The following is a 23,037-nucleotide window of genomic DNA, read 5'->3' as shown; positions in this document are numbered from 1 at the left end:
CTGGAAGTGGCTTGAACGGCAACTCCAGTAGCTGGAACATGAGGACAGGGCCGGGCGGACTTCTACTGACTGTGTCCCAGAAATGCCAAAGAAAGACTATGATCAAGTATTTTATATCACATTCATTGTTGGTTTAATCATAAAATGAAAATGAGTGTGACTGTTGGGTAGACTGGATGAACCTTTCAGGTCTTTATCTGCTCTCATCTATTATGTTACTATCATTACTATGTATATATAGGTGAACTCTGGGTGCAGTTGGACAGAGTGCACAGTTAAATGTATAAATTCTCCATTATCATGTGCTCCAAAAGGTCATAAAGCTTTTAGTGCCACAGGTCAGATAGATAAATTATTCTGTGGCAGTGCGAGGCAGACAATGTGATATTTTGTTCATTGTATCATTAGGGTTTCATAAGTTCTTAGGAGTTAGAAAAGCAATTACTGATAAGAGAACTTATCTGGATGGCATTATTAGCTGCCAGATGAAACTCGAATTAATCTTTGCTAGCAAAGAATGTTTCTGTCAACATATTTAATGCCAGCCGGCTGAATGTGAGTTTGGAACTTGGAATCTCAATTTTATGCTTATTCATAACTAGTACATTGTCAACCAAATCACATTTAGGACTAGATTCTATTTATGGCACCTGAAAAATTGGCACAGAAAAAATTTCCGCTTAGGCATAGTCTGTATACTGCATGTAGATTTAGGCATGGTTTATAGAATACACCTTGCGGCCATGCCGGCGCCTAACTCTAGGTGCATCCATTTACACCAAGGAAAACTTGCTGTAAATATTTATTTATTTATTTGTTACATTTGTATCCCACATTTTCCCACCTATTTGCAGGCTCAATGTGGCTTACATAGTACTGTAGAGGCATTCGCCAGTCCAGTAAAGAAACAAATATAGGTGGTGTTATGGTTGAGTAAGGAACATATGTTTCAGTTACAATGAGAATCAAGGAGAGGAAAGATTATTTAGTGTCCAGTACAAGCTTTGGTTATGTTGTGTTGCAGAGTGTAGGCATTTATGTTGGGTCGGCGGGGTATGCCTTTTTGAATAGGTAGGTCTTTAATGATTTCCTGAAGTTTAGGTGGTCATAGGTTGTCTTCACAACTTTTGGCAGTGCTTTCCTTAATTGTGTGCTTGTATAGGAGAAGCTGGACGCATAGGTTGTTTTGTATTTAATTTTTTTGCATTTTGGATAGTGGAGCTTTAGGTATGTTTGAGATGATCTGGTTATGTTTCTGAGTGGTAGGTCTATAAGTTCTGTCATGTATCCTGGGACTTGGCCATAGATAATTTTGTGGACCAGGGTGCAGATTTTGAAAGTAATACGTTCTTTGATTGGCAGCCAATGCAGTTTTTCACGGAGGGGCTTGGCACTGTTGAGCCAATACCGGCGCCTAAGTTAGACGTGGAGCAGGTGTATTCTAATTTATGGTTTCATTTATGGTAATTTGCTAGACCACTCTAGCTGCCAAAGCAGAGCAGAGCAGCGTACAGGCGAAAAATACATAACAATGGGAAATCAAAGGAACTCCACAAAAAAGGAAAGATATTCATTCATTCACACAAAGGCAGAGAGAATGGAGAAGGAGAATCAGCACACAGAGATAGGCAAAGATTAACAAGGTTAATAGTTCTCAAGCTGGAGGAAGCTGCTGCTTATGCTACTTGATCAAAGGCTTGTCTGAAGAACCAGGCTTTTAAATTGGATTTGAAAGTCTTTAAGGAAGGGGCACTGCGAAGAGAAACAGGGAGACTATTCCAGGTGTGGAGAGAAAGAAAGAAAAAAGAATTATGTCTAGTGGATTCCAGGTGTGCAAATGTAGGACTCAGTAGTACCAAGCGGTGGCCATTTAAAGAGTGGAATACCCTAGCCGGAGAGTAAGTACATTTTTGGAATGCCCATGAACTGCCCAATCCACACCCATAGCCATGCCCCCTTTTGGCAGCACACAGAATTTACATGCACCATTTTTTAGAATATGCTTGGCAAGCAGTGCATGTAAATTCTAATTAATGCCAATTAGTGCAGATAATTGATTGTTAACATCCAGTTATGGCCACTGATTAGCTTGTTAACCAATTAGGTTATGCACATTGTTATGGAGTACGCTTCGATTTCTGCACAGAAATCTCAGCGCAATATATAAAATCCGGGGGTTAATGCTGACACACCCTTAAGACATATCCAGACAGTTTTAGGATGGGTATTCAAATCAACCAGACATGTTTGTCTCTCATGAGTCAGATGGAGCTGAATCAGTGCATTCTGGATAAAATATCACTGTGCCCACAAAAGACCCTTATTGCCCCTTTCGCGGGGTTTAAAATTTATTTGGGCAATAATTAGTGTAACTACTGTTTACTTTTTGAACAATAAAACTATGTTAAAAGCACGTGTTAAATGTGTTTTAAAAATAGTGCACTTTTAGCTCCTTCACTGAAAATTAGCTCTACTACTAATGTAGAAATTGCCAATGGGGGGGGGGGGGGGGGGTTAGTGCTTGAATGTTGTGTTTTCAATCACAAGGGACAGGCAGGTTCCCTGGAGTCCTGCAGAGCTTGTCTGTCCCTCACTATTGAAAATGTGATAGTGAAACAGCAACCCCCCCCCCCTCCCCACTAGCAGGACTGTAGGTGGAGGACTCCTGTTCAGCTTAGAGGGAACAGTGTCTATCTAGACTGGGGGGGGGGACTGGGAGGGGAAACGTTTTCATTTATTTATTTATTCATATACCATCTCTTGGAACATATCCATTGAAACAGTTAATAATTCTAGGTCCAGCCCATAAAAATGTCAATATAGTCTAATGACCTAAAGATGGGAGTAACTATTGAGGTAATTAAATTTGCTGATGACACAAAGTTATTCAAAGTCATTAAATCGCGGGAGGATTGTGAAAAATTACAAGAGGACCTTACGAGACTGGGAGAGTGGGTGTCTCAATGGCAGATGATGTTTAATGTGAGCAAGTGCAAAGTGATGCATGTGGGAAAGAGGAACCCGAATTATAGCTACGTCATGCAAGGTTCTATGTTAGGAGTCGCAGACCAAAAATGGGATCTAGGTGTCATCGTTGATGATACGTTGAAACCTTCTGCTCAGTGTGCTGCTGCGGCTAAGAAAGCAAATATAATGTTAGGTATTATTAGGAAAGGAATGGAAAACAAAAATGAGGATGTTATAATGCCTTTGTATCGCACCATGGTGCGACCGCACCTCGAATATTGTGTTCAATTCTGGTCGCCGTATCTCAAAAAAGATATAGTGGAATTAGAAAAGGTGCAGAGAAGGGTGACGAAAATGATAAAGGAGATGGGATGACTTCCCTATGAGGAAAGGGACTAGGGCACTTCAGTTTGTAGAAAAGGCGGCTGAGGGGAGATATGATAGAGGTCTATAAAATAACAAGTGGAGTGGAACGGGCAGATGTGAAGTGTCTGTTCATGCTTTCCAAAAATACTAGGACTAGGGGGCATGCAACGAAGCTACAATGTAGTAAATTTAAAACGAATCGGAGAAAATTTTTCTTCACTCAACGTGTAATTAAACTCTGGAATTCGTTGCCAGAGAATGTGGTAATGGCGGTTAGCTTAGCGAGTCTGTGTGTGCTGGCGGGGTTGTTATATATGTACGGGATAACATGAATATACATTTGTCTGTGTGGGGGAATTATGTGAAAGGAGACGTGCAGAAAGTTAACATAAGAGCATGTTATCCACCTTGAGCTATTACACTGGTTAAGAGGAATATAAATGTGTGATTAAACTAAATTAAGAATTGCCATACTGGAGCAAAACAGAAGTTCATCTAGCACAATATCCTGTTTCTAATAGTGGCTGATTGAGGTCACAAGTACCTGGCAGAGTCCAAGAAAGTAGTACGATTTCATGCCAGGGATAAGCAGTGGATCTCCCCAGGTCTTTAAGGGTTTATGGTCTTCATGTCTAGGAATCTGTGCAAACCTTTTTAAACACAGCTACATTTACTGCTTTTACCATATCCTCTGACAATGAGTTCCAGAGCTTAACTATGCATTGAGTGAAAAAAACATTTTCCCCTAGTCTTTGTACCTTTTGAAAGTGAAGAAATGATTCAAATTTACCTGTTCCACACCACTCACAATTTTAAAGACCTCATTTAGTAATATTCCCTTATCTCTTGTTTGTCCTGTTTGTCTGTCCTAATTAGATTGTAAGCTCTGTCGAGCAGGGACTGTCTCTTCATGTTCAAGTGTACAGTGCTGCGTACGTCTAGTAGTGCTTTAGAAATGATAAGTAGTAGTAGTAGTAAAGACCTCATTTATATCTCCCCTCAAATGGCTTTTGTCTAAGCTGTAGAGCCCTAACCTCTTTATCCATGAGAATTATTTCATCATCTTAATTATTTTGGTCGCCCTTCTTTGTACTTTTTCTCATTCTACTATATCTTTTTTGAGATGTGATGACCATAATTACCTATAATGCTCAAGGTGCAGTCACTCCATGGAGTGATAAGAGGCATTATAATATCTTTGTTTTCCTCTTTATACCTTTCCTAAATAATTCCTTACATTGTTTGTTTGGGTTTTTTTTCCAGCTGCTGCCATGCACAGAGCAGAACATTGCAACATATTGTGCACGATGAACCCTGAATCCTTTTCCTAGATGGAGACTCCTAATGTAGAACCTACCATCCTGTAGCTTTAATTTGGATTATATATTCCAATGTGTTTCATTTTGCAGTTGTCCACATAAAATTTCATCTGCCATTTCGATACCTGGTCTTCCATTCTTATAAGGTCCTCCTGAAATTTCTCATAGTCTGCAGGTGATTTAATAATTCTGAATAATTTTGTGTCATCTGCAAATTTGATGACCACTCATAGGGGGTGAGTGTGGGGAGGCCTATAAGAGTCTCTTTGCGAGAACAGTGTGTGGGACTGTGTATCACTCATACCCTCTCCCCATACACTTTTGTTCCCATGTTACTCCCTCTCTTTCCTCAGTCCTTTACATAGTAGATGACGGCAGAAAAAGACCTGCACGGTCCATCCAGTCTGCCCAACAAGATAACTCATATTTGCTGCTTTTTGTGTATACCCTACTTTGATTTGTACCTATGCTCTTCAGGGCACAGACCGTATAAGTCTGCCCAGCACTATCCCCGCCTCCCAACCACCCGCCCCTCCTCCCAACCACCGGCTCCGGCACAGACCGCAGAAGTCTGCCCAGCACCATCCCCACCTCCCAACCACCAGCCCCGCCTCCCAACCCCGGATCCGGCACAGACCGTACAAGTCTGTCCAGCACTATCCCTGCCTCCCAACCACCAGTCCCGCTGCCCACCACCGGCCCTGGCACAGACCGTACAAGTCTGTCCAGCACTATCCCCGCCTCCCAACCACCAGCCCCGCCTCCCGATCCTGACTAAGCTCCTGAGGATCCATTCCTTCGGCACAGGATTCCTTTATGCTTATCCCACGCATGTTTGAATTCCGTTACCGTTTTCATTTCCACCACCTCCCGCGGGAGGGCATTCCAAGCATCCACTACTCTCTCCGTGAAAAAATACTTCCTGACATTTTTCTTGAGTCTGCCCCCCTTCAATCTCATTTCATGTCCTCTCATGTCTCCCCTGCCCCCCCTCCAGGCACCCAGCGATTCTCTTCTCTCCCCTGCCCCCCCTCCAGGCACCCAGCGATTCTTCTCTGTCCCCTGCACCCCCTGTAGCCACCCAGCGATTCTCCTCTGTCCCCTGCCCCCCCTCCAGCCACCCATAGATTCTCCTGTTTCCCCTGCCCCCCTCCAGAAACCCAGCAATTCTCCTCTGTCCCCTGCCCCCCCCCCCCCCCCCGCAGCCACCCAACGATTCCCCTCTCTCCCCTGCCCCCCTCCAGGCACCCACCGATTCTCTGCCGCTCCCCCGAAAGCACTTCTCATTCTCCCCTTTCCCCTTCATTTTCTCTCCTTCCCTCCCCTTTCTCACCCCACATTCTAAATTCTCCTACTCTCCTCCCCCTATTATCTTGTAAGTCTCTTCCCCTGGTACTGTGGATTTCTCCATATCACTGACCTGAACTTCATCCCACTGCTCTGTACCTAAGAACATAAGAGAAGCCATACTAGGTCAGTCCAGTGGTCCATCTAGCCCAGTATCCTGTTTTCCAAACAGTGGCCAAGCCAAGTCACAAAAGAAACCCAAATCATGGCAACACGCCATACTACAAATCCCAGGGCAAGCAGTTTCTTCCCATGTCTATCTCAGTAGCAGACTATGGACTTTTCCTCTAGGAATCTGTTTACTGTGTGACTGCACATTCATACATGCATTAATGCATAGGGATGGAGGGACAGATAGACAGGAAGATGGACATGCCATTTATAACAGTTGCTCTTGCTGAACCAAAATGCACTAAAAATTGTTAATAAGAAAAAGTGCTTTAAAAACCTCCTTAATCTAGGTGGTTTTAGTCTGCAGATCTCTGGTCTGGGAACACTAGAGCTGATAGCCTCAGACCTGGGACAATCACACATGAAACTCCTGGATCCAAGGACCTCTGGATCCAACACCTTCTGACCTGAGTCCCCGGTCCCAAGATCCCAGGACCTCCAAGACACCCGAAGGCTCAAAAAATTCAAACCTGAAAATGCCACACCCAAGCACCTGAGGCACAGAACCCCTGAATTCAAGACTCCCATTAACCTGCCCCCACTCACTATATCTACAGACATTAAACTCATGAGCCCCACCTTCCAAACAAGTCCTCCACACCAGACATCCTCTGTCTTAAATAAACCTCCTCAAGAATCCCACTCCCTACAAGTCACCCTCATTCCCATTTGATCTTGGATTTTCACTATAACCCTGTTGCCATTGAGATTTCAGTTCTTCAAGCTGATAGCTTAATGAGACCTGTATATAAATGAGACACTTCAGAAGGGAGGCAGAGAGAGACAGCTGGGAAAAGCTCCCTCTGGAAATTCCAATTCCAGAGCTTTCATAATGGTGATTAGTCTTAAAATAAGAATTAGCACTGCACTTATATAACAATACTAACATTAACCCATTGCTGCCAGGTTATTTTTCATCACAATCACCACCAAGAAATAGTGGGCTTAGAGGCCAAGGGTTCATGGCCTCTAAGCCCACTATTTCTTGGTGGCTTAAAGAAATGGTAGCCAAACAACTTACAGATTATATAAATAAATTCTCAATATTACACGAATCAGTCAGGTTTTCGCCCCCTCCACAGCACAGAAACAGTACTACTCACTCTCCTAGCCAAATTCAAGCAGGAAATAGCAATAGGCAAAAACATACTCCTCCTCCAATTCGACATGTCTAGTGCATTCGACATGGTAAACCATAATATATTCATAAGATTACTAGATAAGTTCGGGATTGGTGGAAGCATACTTAGCTGGATCAAGGGTTTTCTAACCACAGGAACATATCAAGTAAAATCAAACTCAAACATATCTCCGTGAAAAGCAGACTGCAGGGTACCACAAGGATCACCGCTATCACCGATCCTCTTCAACATAATGATGACCCCACTAGCCAAGTCCTTATCCAACAAAGGCCTTACCCTTTCATCTATTCAGACAATGTGGCAGAGCCGGTGGTGGTGGGGGGGAGGGGGGCTGGTTGGGAGGCGGGGATAGTTCTGGGCAGACTTATACGGTGTGTGCCCTGAAAATGACAGATACAAATCAAGGTAAGGTATACACAAAAAGTAGCACATATGAGTTTATCTTGTTGGGCAGTCGGGATGGACCGTGCAGGTCTTTTTCTGCCGTCATCTACTATGTTACTATCCAGCTTATAATCGAAAGTGATCGCCGGCCATCTTCCGACACAAATTGGGAGATGGCCAGCGATTTCTTAAAAGCGGCGAAATCGCTATAATCGAAAGCGGCAGTTTTGACAGCATCGCCGCTTTCCCGTTGCTTCACCGGTGAAAGTTCAAGGGGGCGTGTCGGTAGATTAGCGAAGGCGGGACATGGGCGGGCATGGGCGTGGCTACCAGATGGCCGGCTTTCGCCGATAATGGAAAAAAAAAGTGGCGTTAAGCAGTATTTCGCCGGGTTTACTTGTTCCTTTTATTTTCACGACCAAGCCTCAAAAAGGTGCCCCAACTGACCAGATGACCACTGGAGGGAATGGGGGATGACCTCCCCATACTCCCCCAGTGGTCACCAACCCCCTTCCATACTAAAAAAATAAAACTAAAAACCTTTTTTGCCAGCCTGTATGCCAGCCTCAAATGCCGTACCCACCTCCATGACAGCAGATTGTGTTGTATCCTCAGACAGCCTTTCCCTGGTTGCGATGTGGCTCTCGGGTGAGTGTGACACCTTTTCTGTTAGGTGCCCTGCAGAGTCACATTAGCAATGCATTGTGGTGGGTGTAGGTTACTGGGCTACTCCCATGGTGCTTTTCCCCCCTGTTAACTGGGTCAGAGTGTGCCCTGTTTTGTTTCCTGTTGTAGTCCATGCGGTAGTGGCCATTTTTGTAAGCCAGTTTTAGTTCCCTTTCCTGTGTTACCCACGTTAGAGAACGTAGTTCTTACCTTGAATGGTGCTGAAAGAGGGCATTGTACACCATTGTGCCAGCTCTGACCTACTGCTAATCTTAGTTCCAGGGGACTCTTTGCCAGTGGGGCACAATCTCTGATCTGCAGTTAACTGTGAGTAAATGTGGTTATTTCAAGAAAGGACTTTTTCAGAGAGATTAGTATTCCGGTGTGAACTGGTGTGCCAAAGTTATAAGAATAAGTCCTAGAGGCTGTATGTAGGTCCCTGGAGCAATTTTAGTGGGTGCAGTACATTTGTGGGTAGTGGGTTTGGGGGGGGGATTGGGGGGGCTCAGCTCCCAAAGTAAGGGAGCTATGCACGTTGGAGCTTTTCTGAAGTCCACCACAGTGACCCCTAGGGTGGCTGGTTGGTGTCCTGGCATGTCAGGGGGGCCAGTGCACTAAAATGTCTGGCTCCTCCCATGGCCAAATGCCTTGAATTTGGCCGGGGTTTGAGATGGCTGACATAACTTTCCATTATCGCTGAAAAACAAACCCGGCCATCTCAAACCCAGCGAACTCCACAGCATTTGGCTGGGCTAAACCATATTATCGACAAAAAAGATGGCCGGCCATCTTTTTCGATAATATGTTTCCAGCCAGCTGTAGCGCCACTGCCAACATAGATCGCCGGCGATCTATTTGGCCGGCGACGTTCGATTATGCCCCTCCACTTTACTATGAGCCCTGCCATTTTGCAGCAGAACTTATGTCTTAGCATAATGACATCTATAAGAAATTAACTTTCCACACTTCCTCAATAAATAGAAATTCATCTTGTAATCTAAGCAATCACTTGGCCTGTGGTCTTTGGAAGCAGTGTAACAGCAAAAAGATGTCACCTGAGTGTTCCCCAGGAGGGAAGCAGGAGTTTGGCTTGGTTTGCTTACTGACTGATTACGTGGAGGGGCATTTTCAATATGATGTCTAAGTCCGACTTTGGACATTTTGCACAAAATGTCCAAGATTTGAATAGGAAAGAAAGTCATTTTTGAAAAAAAAAACCCCTATCTTTTTTAGTTTTGAAAATACTATTTTGAACACGTGCAAACGTAGAAAATCAAGACAGTCCTATCTTTATATGGTTCTTCTTAACTGGTTAAGTGCTGAAGATCGCACTTAACCTGTTAAGTTTTGACCAGCTGTGTACACCTGGATATTCAATACCAGGGATAAAGCTGGCAGCCAGCAGCACAACACTGACTGCCATCCACTGAATATTGGGCCCATAGTTACATAGTAAACGATGACAGTCAAGACCTGTGTGGTCCATCCAGTCTGTTCAACAGCTCGGCCAGAGTTATAGCTGCCATTTCAGTTTTGCTTTGATTCCATCCTCTTTCTATATAGGGATCCTCTGTCTTTATCCAATATGTTTTTGAATTCTATCACTGCTTTTGTCCTCAGATCAGATGCAAGTCAGGCAAATTACACTTGAGGGGGAAACAAGATGGCTACTGAGTGAGACACTGTGAATCTTTCTCTGTTGCCTTTCTTCTGGGAAAAGTTTCCTATTTGTTATTTACTATATTTCAATATGCATAAACGTCATGGAAAACAACAGTTACCTACCTGACTGTGCACTATAGATCCCCTTCGTTAGATGGAGATCCCCAGCTTTCTGCAACCCTCATCACAGAGTGTAATGGCTGTTCAGAGCATAGGGAAGAGCTCTGAACTCGAGAGCGAAACTTTGCTTGGCCCACAAAGACCAGTTCTGCCCTCAGCACTGAGATTGCAGCAACTTACTTGCCTCATTTGTCTTTTTATAAGATAAAGAGGCCCTTTTTTTAGACTCTTTTTTCATAGTACTGATTGTAGGTTTATGGGGGAGGGGTAAAATTAGTATTTTTCCTGATGTTTGCAAGTGGACACAAGTTAGGAGGAAAACATTTCTGGACTTACATGGTTAAGCTTTGTCCTTATGGGCAACAAACAACCCTTGCAAATTCAAACAAACATACCCTTGCAAATGTGTAATTTTGTTTGAGAATGTAAAGTATGTTTTCTGTGACCAACCTCAACTACACTTTTTTTTTTTTAGAAGGCAAGGAGGCTTCAAGTTAAGTAGTAGTAGATTCAGTATTAGCGACATATCATTAGACCATGTTTGAAATAGTATTAGGGTTGATTCTCTCTCTTTTTTTTTCTCTTTCTCTCTCTTGTTTGCTTTTTTTCTTGTTTAGGCCATTTCACCTAGGCTTTTGGATTTGTCTTGCTCCACCAATGTGGTCTAGTTTTGAGGAACATATGTAAGATTCATTGTGAAAGATCCAGACATATAGGATCATAATTAATTTGTTTGGTTGAGTCAGTGTTTCATTTGTACTCTTATTACCTTACAAAGTGTTTGTGTAAAATTTTTGAGACGTTAATAAAAAAAAATAATTGTGCTTGAAGTCTGAGTCACACCAAAGTCCCAGAGGAAGCCAACAGGGGAGACAAAGTCCTTTGTTCAATAAGAACTATATTATCAGGGTAATTTTGAAGTAGGTACAAAGTTTGAGGCTACTTTTGCCCAAGGATTTCTCATGAACTCTCAAAGGGAATTACACATAAACTTTCTCTTTGAAATCCTGTTTCTGAGGATATTTATTCCAGAAAAAAACAATGAAGTTGAGATTCATCCTGCTGCTGGCTATATAAGACCTAGATATATTAGACAGCTAAAGATATGTGTATTCATGCAATTGAAAATATGCATAAGTACCACTCAGAAAGTAACATGTACAACTCTAGATGTATAGTTTTATGTGTAGACGTTATACCTGCTATTTATTTATTAGATTTGTATCCCGCATTTTTCTGCATATTAATAGGCTCAATTGGCTTACAAAGTTCCGGAGAGGTGAGTACAGACTCTGGTGGACAAATACAGAGTAGAAGTACAATGAATTAGAATTGGTGTGGATTGTCCCATGCAGTTTGCAAGAATGGGATCATGTGGAAAGGGATTGAGTGTTGTCCGTTTCTTAGTTTAATTTAATTTAATGTAGGAGCAGCAGTTGAATTTCACAGCCAAACAGAAGTTTTTCCCATCTTCACTGCACCCAAAACACTTCCCTTTCCCAAAGCATATCGTTGGCTAGAGAGCAAAGTGAACAGTGAAAGTTGAGGTTAATGTTCAGCCCTTGGCATTTGGCATTTTTAAACACTGAGTGCCATGGGCAGGTTATACCAGACTTTCAGCATCAGGCTGTACCTTGATACCTGTGCTGAAATCTTGGTTTTCGGCAGTTGCTGGCACTCAGACTGGTATCCAGATAAGTAACCAAATAAAGTTAGAAAAGCCTTTTTGATGTCCTAATTTTATACAGATAGAAACCCAGTTAGTGGACTGATTTTTATTTGGGGCCTGTATTATTTTTTAAGTGCTGCTAAAAACCAGGTATGGCCCAGTTAGTGGGAGCTTCTCCTACCTAGAAGTCCTGTAGATGTGCAAATGCTTTTGATAAAAGAAAAACACAATCATATCAATTATATGTTTTGGCACCTCTGCCAAAACGCCATAAGAGCTTCTGAATAGGGGACTTAATGTGCCTAGTTTTGAAAAAGCAATGTAGGCTCAGTACTGCATTGCCACACTAATCCCATCCAGAAATGTCTTCCTTACACCATGGGAAAAAGTCCATATGTAGCAGCACAAACATAGGCACATTTATTCACACTGTCTATGTATGTGTGTGTGTGTGTGTGTGTGGGGATAGTTTTATAAAAATCCCTATTACTACTACAAATCATTTCTATGATGCTACTAGAGGTACGTAGTATTGTATACATTATATGCAGGTACTTTCTATGTCCCTAGTGGGCCTAAACTTTTGTACCTGAGACAACTGAAAGTTAAGTGAGCTGCCCAGGGTCACAAAGAGTCATAGTGTGAATTGAACCCAGTTCCACTGGTTCTCAGGCCACAGCACTGACCATTAGGCTATTCTTCCATCCATGTAAGCATACATATACACAGAAGCTTTAGAAAACCACCTTCCCTGTGAACAGATCCATTTCTTACTTTTCACACCATAGATTTTCCTACCTTGCAATGTGCAGCTCTACTTTGTGTCCCTTCACTGGTTTCCTGTATTCTCTTGAGTTCTCTCTCTCTTCCGCTGTTTGCTGTACCTGTCTCTCTCTCACTGTCTTTGTGTACTGCTGTTTCTATCTCACTGTCTCTACACACCACCACTATAAGTCTCTTTTACGCTGTTCTTCTGTCGCTACCTTCTTGACTATTCAGTAATGTGCCTTATAAATATGTTGAAGGGGCGGGGAAAGCTGGGAGCCAGCCCTCCTGTTTCTCCTTCACCTTTCCACCAGTTACATACCTCAGCAGCATCAGACATGTGGGCAGAGCTGTGTGAAAAAGGCAGAGAGAGGTCAAGGAGGACAAATCAGCCTTTCTCTCACTGAGGATGTCTGATTAATTTTTTAAGTATGGTCAAAGAAAAAATATGACCTCAAGTAACATGGTGGAAGAGAAGGCATTTTTGGGAGCAGGAAGGTTGCAAGTGGCTGTTTACATGAGCAAAAGAAAACTGTTCACCTTAAGTATACACAATGTTATTAAATTTAGCACACACTTTGGGGGGGGGGGGGGGGGGGTCAACTCCATGGGTGCCAATATTTCACAGTGATAGGGGGCCAGGGCTAAGCACAACTTCAAATTTCTCCTTCCCTGACTCAAGAAGCTTGATCATTATTAGGGGCGCTCAGCACCCACTAGTACCATTAGAACTAGCTAGTATAGTCACTCTACAATGGGGTGTCTCCATATAGTACCCTGAGGATACACAGTGGAAGTCTATTCTGTAGGTGCCCAGGTTCTATTACAGAATACTAGTGTAACACTTGTGCGCATATTTACAGGCCTGTAGTCACACCAACCATAGACCTGTCATAACTGTGGGCACTTAAATGTGGCAGAGATTGGCGTAACTTATAGAATTCTACACATGTGAGTGGGTGTCCTCATCTTCATGTTCTTGCCCTCCCCCCCCCTTGCATTTACACTCTATCTATGTAAGTCACACCTTTACAGAGTACAGCTCAGGCATCCTGCTGGCATTTTTGAGGGTTAGCATATACACATGTGGGTTAGTATATACTACGTGTGTAAGTGATATCATTCTATATATTTACACTAGTAAAAAAGGCCCGTTTCCGAAACCAATGAACGTGCGCTAGCATGTGTTTTTTTTTTGTGTGTGTATGTGTCACAGAGTTTTTTGTGTGTGTGTGTGGTGTGTGTGAGTGTGTGAGGGTGGGGTGTGTGGCAGGTTGTTGATGTGTGTCTTTTTTTTTTGTTGTTTTTTTGCTTGGGGGTTGGGGGATGTGCTGTGCTATGCTGGAAAAGTGGGATGGATTGGTGTGTGGCTTTGAGGGTGTGTGTCTGTTGTATTGTGTGTGTGTGTTTTTGTCTGTCAAGGAGGTTTGTGGAGGGGGGTCTTCTGTTGGTGAAATGTAATGTGGTTGTAGGGGGGTCAGCCTTTGCTGAGTGGTGGATTGTTTTCTCCGTTTTTTTTTTTTTTGTGTTGTGCTGAGGCAGCAGTGTTGTTTTAGATGGGCGGAAGGTAGAGGAGGCACGTTCTTGGTCTGTCGGTATTTTTTGGCCGTTTCAGGGCTGCTGTAGGGGAATGCTGGAAGAGAAATGTGCTGTTGGAAGCAGCGCCATCTTTTTCCATTGGGCTGGGGTTCTGGGCATCCTGGAGGTGGGAGACGGCTTGTCTGAGGACGGGGATGTTGTTTTAAGTTGGCGGAAGGGAGAGGAGCACGGTCTCGGGCCATCGGGTGGTGATCCGGTATGTTCGGTCCATCTGGAATATGCGCTGCAGGAAGCTGCGCCGTCTTTTTCGTGTGCTCGGGGAATCCCCGAGGTGGGAGACGGCTTGCCTGAGGCTGGGGATGGTTGGGCACGGCCGCTTTGGCAAAAGGGGAAGAGGAAGGGGGGGGGAGTTACCTGTAGCTGCGTTGAGAAAACGGGTATTCTTTGTTTTGTATTATTAGTTTGCATTTCTGTTGAAGAAAGAGTGGATGCCTTTGAAAGATGGAGGTGGTGGCGTCGGTGTGCGGTGTTTCGTTAGTTTGGCAGCCAAGTCTCCAGCGATTCCTAGGCAGGGAAGGAGTAGGGAAACACGCTCCGCGTGTTTCCCTACTCCTCCCCTTCCTTTGTCGCTGTTTACTACTGGCTGGGTCACGGGGTAATCCTTCCAGCTGGGCCACAGCTTGTCCTGTTCGCCCACGTCCCAGTGGTGACGGGCACGTTGTTTTCGGATCCTCTGAATCCCATGTCAAGCGATCCCAAAATAGTCTTTGCTATGGGCACTCTGGCACTCTTCAGTACTGGCATTAGGCATTTAAAAATTTCTCCCCTCCCCCCCGGTCTATTTTTGCACATACCCACAGCAGGAATATTCTTCTCTCGTCCCAGCGCTGGTTTCTGTGCTCTCTGTGCTGCACAGATAATGAGCCATTCTGCTGGGGAATGCTCCTCCCTTATTGTCATGTAGTTTCCTCTGATTGGTCCGGTCTTACGTTGCCTAGTGTTGCCTTTTAAATCTGAAAAGACAAAAGAAACCCAGAAAATTAGATTTTTTATCCTTTGTCCTTAATAGTTGTCATGGAATAGTCTTGAGGCGAGGGCCCCTTGGATGGAAAGCCCCAGATTTCCAGAAGGAGTTCTGGAAGTTATCTGCCTCCTGGGGGTTCTTTCTTTAGGCAACCTATTCTTAGCTGTGTTTTGTAGTTTTGGTAATCTTGGTTCCTGGTTCCTGATGGGCTCAAAATGTTACTGTCTGGTCTTAAACTCAGTGGGAAATTCCTCCTGTATTTTTTTTTGCCTTGTAACTCTATTGACTCCTGCTCTAGAGACTGAACTCCAAAGACTTTTCTTGGGCCATGTTCCTAGTTCTGTAAGTTGAGGGGAAATTATTCTGGAACCTTTGTTTAAAACATTTTCTTGTTGAATTCTTGGACTTAGAATCCTGAATCATTGTGGGAAATTCCCAGTTAGAATTTCTCAGTTGCTATTATATTATCAGGGACACTTACCAATCCTACTCCAGATCCTGCTTGTCCAATTAGTGATCCAGTTCAGAAATTCTTTGAAACAATAGCTAAGAAAGTAACGGCTGCAGTTATCCCCTGTGTCTTGAAACCCCTAGTGACCTTTCAGGAAACTTCTGAGCCTTTTCCTGATTCATATGTTTGTGGTTTTATATCTATTACACTTGAGGTAGGGGAAAACAAGATCTTTGTTCTAATTATGTATGTTCATTGTAATATGCATTGGATTTTAGAAGTACCAAGCTTTATGTTTTTTTTCAATAAATAAATATGTTTGATGGCAACTGTACTAATGCTTCTTGGGTGCCAAGTCCCCCAGATGTAAAAAGGGGATTTTAGACCAGTTCTGGCTTCCTTAGCACCCTGTCAGGTTTCATTAGTAGGCCTGCAACATGAATTACACTGGGTAGAATCAGGGACTCTAAATCCCACAGTGCTTTGGGATGTATATTCAAAACCAAGATTGGCCAAAGTCTCCCTTCTGGAAATGGTTAACGTGGCATCTCTGCATTAGAGTTTCCTTATGAAGTGCTCCCAGTGGAATTTCTTACAGAAAAGGCCATGGGTTATTCCCCTGTTGGATGACAATAGCCTATTCTTGTGCAATCTGAAAGAACTTTGGAACTGCAATGACCTCACCTGCTCCAACGTGTATGGCTTCAAGCTGTGATTCACAGCCTCCTACTTCTAAGCCACTAACTCAGGGATTCTCAATTCAGTCCTTGGGACAAATTTAGCCAGTCAGGTTTTCAGGATATCTATAATAAATATGCATGAGATAAATGTGCGTGCACTATCTCCATTCTATGCAAATCTCTCATACATATTGTGATACCTAAGGGTGTCACAGAAGTCACCATGGTGGGGAGACAGGAATGTAATGACTCAAGAAGCATCAGAATATTTTGTAATCCCAGAGATTAAGGTGGGAGTTGCAGAGGGAACCTTAAGGGTTCAGATAAGAAGCTGGGGAAGGGGCATATAGGGGATTATTAGGGCAATCTAGGGGAGGATGATGTGAGTCCAGTCATGGTGAGGCAAGTAGCGAAGCCTGTGGATTATCAGGGCCATTCAGGGGAGAGTGGGACAAGCCTCAGGTATTACTATGGCAGACTGGGGGAGAGTGGGATCAGATCAGCCAAAGTGGAGTAAGCAGCCAAACCCCAGGAAGGGCATATGCAGCTCAATAAATGTCTTTACAAGGATCTTCCACTGTATGTTTGAAAAGGGGGAAGGTGCCTCTGTGAGGAAGCTGGGTAAAACAGCCTAGAGAGGTAATCCTTAATCTGGGAATGAAGATAAAGAGTCTTTATTAAAGATAGTTGTTTCAATCAATAATGCTGGGCGTGACTGTACTTTGTCAGTATAGTTACACTGATAATAAATACTCAAACATGCAATAACTATGACTTAATTTTAACAATAGTTATACTTTATATTGGTTGATGATTTTGTTTCTTACTTTTAAGAAAGTACATTCTGGTAGTCCTGCATACATTTCTTCTTTAATTATCCCCTATACCCCTTCCCATACTCTTCGTTCATTTGATGGCAATCGTCTTGTATTACCATCCACTAAATGAACCCATTATGAGTCAACCCGAAATGCTGCATTTTATTTTTTAACCCATTTCTTTGAAATAGTTTACCTTTAGATATTAGGTCTGAACCTTCCCTGACGAAATGTATAAAACAACTTAAGTCTCACTATTTTCAATTAGCCTTTCAGTCCAGTTTTTGTTAGCTTCGACTAGCTTGTTTCTGTTTGGATTGCACGCTAGTTTAAAATATTTTTTTTCCTTTTTGTGTGGATGATTGTTAACTTTTCTATTTATGATGGTGTTCCTTTTCCATAATTTGATTTTATGTTAAAAATGGTTAAAGATAGAAAACAGAAAATAGGGTTAAATAGTATTCTCAATGGAGAAGGGTAGATAGTGGGGTTCCTCAGGGGTCTGTGCTAGGATCACTGCTTGTTAACATATTTATAAATGATCTAGAGATGGGAGGTAATTAAATTTGCTGATAACACAAAGTTATTCAAAGTTGTTAAATCACAAGAGGATTGTGAAAAATTACAAGAGGACCTTACGAGACTGGGAGACTGGGCATCCAAATGGCAGATGACGTTTAATGTGAGTAAGTGCAAAGTGATGCATGTGGGAAAGAGGAACCCGAATTATAGCTATGCAATGCAAGGTTCCACATTAGGAGTCATCGACTAGGAAAGGGATCTAGGCGTCATCATTGATGATACGTTGAAGCCCTCTACTCAGTGTGCGGCGGTGGCTAAGAAAGCAAATAGAATATTATGTATTATTAGGAAAGGAATGGAAAACAAAATGAGGATGTTATAATGACTTTGTATCACTCCATGGTGCGACCGCACCTCAAATATTGTGTGCAATTCTGGCCACCGCATCTCAAAAAAGATGTGGTGGAATAAGAAAAGGTACACAGAATGGCGACAAAAAGGATAAAGGGGATGGGACAACTTGCCTATGAGGAATGGCTAAAGTGGCTAGGGCTCTTCAGCTTGGAGAAAAGACAGCTGAGAGGAGATATCATAGAGGTCTATAAAATAATGAGTGGAGTGGAACAGGTAGACGTGAATCACTTGTTTACTCTTTCTAAAAATACTAAGACTAGGGGGCACGAAATGAAGCTATAAAGTAGTAAATTTAAAATGAATCGGAGAAAATATTTCTTCACTCAATGTGTAATTAAACTCTGGAATTTGTCACCAGAGAATGTGGTAAAAGCAGTTAGCTTAGCGTGGTTTAAAAAAAGTTTTGATGCTTTCCTAAAGGAAAAGTCCATAGACCATTATTAAAATGGACTTGGCGGAAATCCACTGCTTATTTCTAGGATAAGCAGCATAAAATGTATTGTACTGTTTTGGGATCTTGCCAGGTTCTTGTGATCTGGATTGGCCACTGTTTGAAACAGGATGCTGGGCTTGATGGAGCTTTGGTCTATCCCAGAATGGCATTACTTATGTATTTATATTTGTTGTTAACCGCTTGTCCCCCCTGCCCCCCCTCTCGGCGGCCCTGGACTAAAATAACAAACAAAAAGCCATATAGGAGGTACCATAAATCATTTACTATCTATACACTTATTCCTTCACATATTCTAAAAAAGTTAAAAAATCACGTATACTTTAAAATTAGTTGAAACACTTTCACAGTCACTGCCCCGAGCTGGATACCACTAGTCTCAAAAAATGCTGAGACATGCACACTAAATCTTCTTCCTCTTATATGATGGGTCGAGTATTGTCATGTGACCTAAACTGCGGACCATTCAACATCTTTATTTAAATCCAGGGCTTTTTTTGTGGGGGTACTTGGGGGTACTGAGTACCAGCACCTTTTTCATTGTCTGCTAAATTGATCCATGGAACCATGACTGGGTGCAGGGGGCCTGGCTATTGTGAGGTGGGTCCCGTGGAGGGGCATAATCGAACAAAAACGTCTATTTCCATGGGTGTTTATCTCTGAGAACGGGTCCGTGAAGGGGCGGACCGAACCGTATTTTCGAAAAAAATAGACATCCATGTTTTATTCGACAATTTGTGAGCTGGGCGTTTTTGTTTTTCAGCGATAAGGGAAAATGAAAGCGCCCAGCTCAAAAACGAATAAATCCAAGGCATTTGTTCGTGGTAGGGGCCAGGATTCGTAGTGCACTGGTCCCCCTCACATGCCAGGACACCAACCGGGCACCCTAGGGGGCACTTTTACAAAAACAAAAAAAAAAGGTAAAAGAGCTCCCAGGTGCATAGCACCCTTCCCTTGTGTGTTGAGCCCCCCAAATCCCCCTCAAAACCCACTGCCCACAAGTCTACACCATTACTATAGCCCTAAGGGGTGAAGGGGGGCACCTACATGTGGGTACAGTGGGTTTGGGGGGGGTTGGATGACTAAGCATTAAGCAGCACAATGTAACAGGTAGGGGGGGGGATGGGCCCGGGTCCACCTGCCTGAAGTCCACTGCACCCCCTAACAACTGCTCCAGGGACCTGCATACTGCTGCCAGGGAGGTGGGTATGACATTTGAGGGTGAAAATAAAAAGTTGTGAAACATCATTTTTTGTGGTGGGAGGGGGTTAGTGACCACTGGGGGAGTCAGGGGAGGTCATCCCCGATTCCCCCCGGTGGTAATCTGGTCATTTAGGGCACTTTTGGGGGCCTTATTTGTGAAAAAACAGGGTCCAGGAAAAGTGCCCTAAATTCTAGCTACAAACGCATACTTTTTTTCCATTATCTGTGAAAGGCGCCCATCTCTGTTCGGGTGATAACCATGCCCCAGTCCCGCCTTCACCATGCCTCCGACACGCCCCCGTCAACTTTGTACGCTTCCGCGATGGAGTGCAGTTGAAAACGTCCAAGTTTGGCTTTCGATTATACCGCGTTATTCGTTTTTGTGAGATAAACGTCCATCTCCCGATTTAGGTCGGAACTTGGGCGTTTTTCTCGTTCGATTATAAGCAGGTTAGTGATCACCTCACCCCTGAAGGGTGACTTAGCATTTGAGTACCGACACCTTTTTTGCTAGAAAAAACACACTGTTTAAACCTGTAGGGGTCACTGTAGTAGGTGTTTCCTAAAATGTTTCCCGATTAAGTTTAGACATTAGTTAGTTAGGAAGATGACCTGAAAGAGTCCAGCCCATGGTTTAATTTGGATGCTGTGTTTTTGAAGTGAAAGGGGAAACTTTGGGAATTGTTTTTGTTTGTTGCTATCGCTACCTGCCCAAGGAAGGTGTGGGAAGGTTCCCTGAAGTAAAAGAGATTGGGTGGAGTCTTCTTCTTTGCTCCGGTAAATGCCATGGAGGAGCAAAAGTTTGAAAGTCATTAAAGAAGCCCTGGAAGTTGAAAGCTGCTCGATATGGTGCTGAGTGTAAATGCAAACAAGGAAAAGAATCAACCTGACATTTGGAATAAAGTTCTAGCTGCCCTGGTAGCAGAAGGAAGTCAAGAAAGTGAAGTTAGCTCTATGGAGCAGGGACATTCACATTTGAAATTCTGAAAAGGAGAAGCAGTGAAAGCTTAAATAATTAAAACACCTGGTTGTTCATGGGGTAATGCAAATGGGACTGGTTCTATGAGTTACTACTACTACTACTTATCATTTCTATAGCGCTACTAGACCTACGCAGCGCTGTACACTTGCTTTTTTGAGGGGGTACTTGGGGGTACTGAGTACCGGCACCTTTTCCATTGTCTGCTAAAATTGACCCATGGACCCCAAGCGTTAATGAAAGAGCTCAGGCTCTATACAACAATTCTGCCTTGTCATAGATTCTGTGACAGGTTGCAGGAGGCCTGGCTATTGTGGGTGGGTTCCTAAGTGGTCACCCCCACCCTTGAAGGGTGGCCTGGCATTTGAGTACTGGCACCTTTTTTTGCTAGAAAAGGTGCACTGACATGAAGAGACAGTCCCTGCTCAAAAGAGCTTACAATCTAATTAGGCTATAGTGCCTGAGTAACTGAGGAAGGAGAATACCTTTGTAGCTATGCACTATCACATACATGTCTAATGATTTTGAAATCGGGGAGAATAAAAATGTGGCATGGATTAAAGGCTTTCTTGTATGTGTTTTGAACTGTGCTTAACATGTGGTGTACCTGGGAGGATTTATTCCTCTATCAGAGTCTGAGACTTGAAGTGAAGGAGAATTGTCTCTTCTACCTTGAACCTCACCCTGAAGGGTACCCCAGCTCAAGCCTGCCTGCAGGGAGCAACAATATTTGTTGTGGGTATCTTTAAAACCTGATTAGCAAGATGTGTCCCAAGGACTGGATTGAGAACCCCTGCCCTAGTTCCAGAATTTTAGTCTAGGCTATAATCATCTTTGCTTTCAAGATTCCAACTCCTGATATTCCAGTCCAGGTTATACTTATCTTTGCTTCAGTGTCCCCTTCTTCCAAGACTTCAACACCCATGCCTCCAGCTTTGATTTCAAGGGGTCTCTTATTCTTCAGACTCCAGTTCAAGAGATTCCAGACCTGGCTGTTCCTGCTTCTGCACCAGAGACCCCCAGCTCCAGAAATTCCAGTTTCCATGGTTCTAAACCTGGCCTCAAGGGATCCTGCATTGCTGAATTCAACTTCCATGATCTCAAGACTTACTCCAAAGACTCAGGTAGAGATTCCAAGTACACTCCTTATTTGGCAGCTTGGCTCCTAGTGGTAGTACCACAAGACTACCACTAGGTGCTTGAGCTAACATTTTGAACCTGAGCATCAACCTGCCTCAACATTATACCACCAATAATACTCCCTGAAAGTACTGGGGATGATCAGGGGTTGGAGGAAAGATTGGGTGCCTCTTTGTTGGATGGGGAGGGGGTGATGCTGACCCTCTTGGGGCAGGATGATATATTTTCTAGTGCTGTTACCAGGGGTTGGGGGATCAGAGGGGGTTGGATGATGCTCTCAGGGGGCTACAAGTTGTCATGAGGAGCTTAGGTTGTGATTAGGGGGGGGAATGTTTGCTATGAATATGAGTAGGGTTCTTTTTGTTGTTATTGTTTTAGAAGTTGCACTTTTTAGTGAACAAAATTGCCTTGAAAAGAAAAACTATATAAAAGCAAAATGAAAAATCTGCATACAGTTTCTATGGCAATAGTGAGCTGTTACTCTCTAGAAATCTTTTTGTTCTCTTGCTTGTTGCCCAAATAAGCTATTGAATTGGCCTCCACCAGTGATTCTTCACTGGATCACAACACATATGAATTCTAATTTGCAGTCAAGTTATATTCAGAACCTTTAGGCAGGATAGTTTTAACTCCTATTCCGAAGTCACCCAATCTGGATCCAGTTGAACCATCTACGTATGGAGTCCTTTTTGATCATAGCAACTTCCATGCGCTTACCTTCTCATTTTTTACATCCTGCTTTGACTACTGCAACATCATTATGCAGGTCTATCCCGTTCTTCATTGAAATGATTGCAAACCCTTCATAATACTGCCATCAGATTGCTTTGCTATGCCCGCTGCATAGAGCACACTACCCCACTATTAAAATGTCATCACTGGTTGCCTGTTGAATATCACTTTAAGGTAGCATTATTAACATTTAAGGCCCTCAGAGTGGACCTCAGTGACTATCTTGCCTGTCTCACCATCCCTTATTCTCCTGCCAATTCCCTTCATTCCCTTAATGATCACCATCTAATTCTTCCCAGTCCCAAATTTGCCCACTGTGTATCCACCAGAAGCAGCGTTTTCTTTCTTTCTCTCACCACATATCTGGAGCAATCTCCCTCTCTCTCTCTTCAGTGAACTTTCAAAGCTAATTTGAAGGCTTGGCTGTTTATGGCAAAACAAAAAGCAGAGAAGACACAAAGGAATGTCCAGAGTAAGTTTAATTGACCAACAATGATCAACACAGG

The 23,037-nt window shown here is 43.2% G+C and overlaps 1 protein-coding gene across 1 annotated transcript in view; it reads right to left on the bottom strand.

The window, feature by feature from the left end:
- Positions 1-12,694, bottom strand: part of LOC115460885 (membrane-spanning 4-domains subfamily A member 4A-like) — a 43,276-nt gene extending 30,582 nt beyond the window's left edge. Inside the window, exon 1 of the mRNA XM_030190512.1 lies at positions 12,612-12,694. The gene's annotated coding sequence lies outside the window, so the exon portion shown is untranslated. The remainder of the gene's footprint in view (positions 1-12,611) is intronic.
- Between the last annotated feature and the right edge of the window lie 10,343 nt (positions 12,695-23,037).

Source organism: Microcaecilia unicolor, chromosome 1, assembly GCF_901765095.1.
Source record: "Microcaecilia unicolor chromosome 1, aMicUni1.1, whole genome shotgun sequence".
NCBI classification, from domain to species: domain Eukaryota; kingdom Metazoa; phylum Chordata; class Amphibia; order Gymnophiona; family Siphonopidae; genus Microcaecilia; species Microcaecilia unicolor.
This window is presented reverse-complemented; position numbering and strand designations above follow the sequence as displayed.